This window comes from Chrysochloris asiatica, unplaced genomic scaffold (assembly GCF_000296735.1).
Source record: "Chrysochloris asiatica unplaced genomic scaffold, ChrAsi1.0 scaffold00052, whole genome shotgun sequence".
In the NCBI taxonomy this organism is placed as follows: domain Eukaryota; kingdom Metazoa; phylum Chordata; class Mammalia; order Afrosoricida; family Chrysochloridae; genus Chrysochloris; species Chrysochloris asiatica.
Window position 1 is genome coordinate 15,847,220 of NW_006408570.1, and position 1,119 is coordinate 15,848,338.

Consider the following 1,119-nt stretch of genomic DNA (forward strand, 5'->3'; position numbering starts at 1 on the left):
CATTGAGGTGCTCTTTCATTGGGGGCATATATATTTATTATAGTTATGTCGTCTTGCTCGATTGACCCTTTAATCATGAGATAGTGTCCTTCCTTGTCTCTTATGCTGGTTTTCATCTTAAAATTTACTTTGTCGGAGATTAACATGGCGACCCGTGCTTGTCTAGTGTCACAGTAGGCTTGGTAAATTTTTTTCCATCCTTTTACTTTTAGTCTGCTTTTGTCCTTGTATGTGAGGTGTGTCTCTTGCAGGCAGCATATTGATGGATCTTGTTTTCTTATCCATTCTGCCACTCTCTGTCTTCACTGGTGCATTCAATCCCTTGACATTCAGTGTAATTATTAAGTACAAATTGATTGCTGTCATTATGTTACTTTTTTGGCGATGTTGATCGTTCTTTGGTTCTGCTTTCTTTCTTGTGTTGGCTTTATGTCTTCTGAGTTGTTTTTGGTCGGTTTCCTCCTAGGTCCTCTGTTTGCTTGATCTCCTTGGGAATTCATTTTTATGATAGGTTGTAGAGTGTCAGCTTTCTTTGGGGTTGCCTTGTACTCTACTAACTTCTCTCTGCATTTAGGATACTCCATTGTAACCTGTAATTTACCTGGCATCCTCACCACCTGGGCTTCCATTGCTGCGTTTTTCCGTTCTTTGACATTGATATGTTTTTGGCCTTCAGTTGATATCCCTGTTCTTTTGATTTTGTTGTTGTAGTCTCGTTATGTTCTGGACTTGCTATCTGTTGGGTGTGTTCCAGGTGGTGTTGCCATACTTGTCAATCTCTGTTTGTTGTCTGTTGTTGTTGGTTCTCTGTCCTCAGAACTCTCTTTAGGATGTTTTGTTTTTGATAAAATCTCTCAAATTCTGTTTATCCTAGAATGTTTTGATCGAACCATCATATTTGATTGATAGTTCTGCTGGATAGACAATTCTTGGTTGACAGTTTTTTTTTCTTGCAGAGCTTTGTATATGTCTCCCCTTTGCCTTCTCACCTGCATGATTTGTTCTGAATGTTGTTGTTAAGTGCCATCGAGTCGGTTCCAACCCATAGCGACCCTGTACAGGGTTTCCGAGGGTGTAAATCTTTACGGGAGTAGAAAACCTCATCTTTCTCCAGCGGAG

General features: G+C 40.0%; 1 protein-coding gene across 1 annotated transcript in view; it reads left to right on the forward strand.

Annotated features, from left to right (window-relative positions):
- Window positions 1-1,119, forward strand: part of WDPCP (WD repeat containing planar cell polarity effector) — a 474,567-nt gene that overhangs the window by 281,952 nt on the left and 191,496 nt on the right. The gene's annotated exons all lie outside the window — the stretch shown is intronic.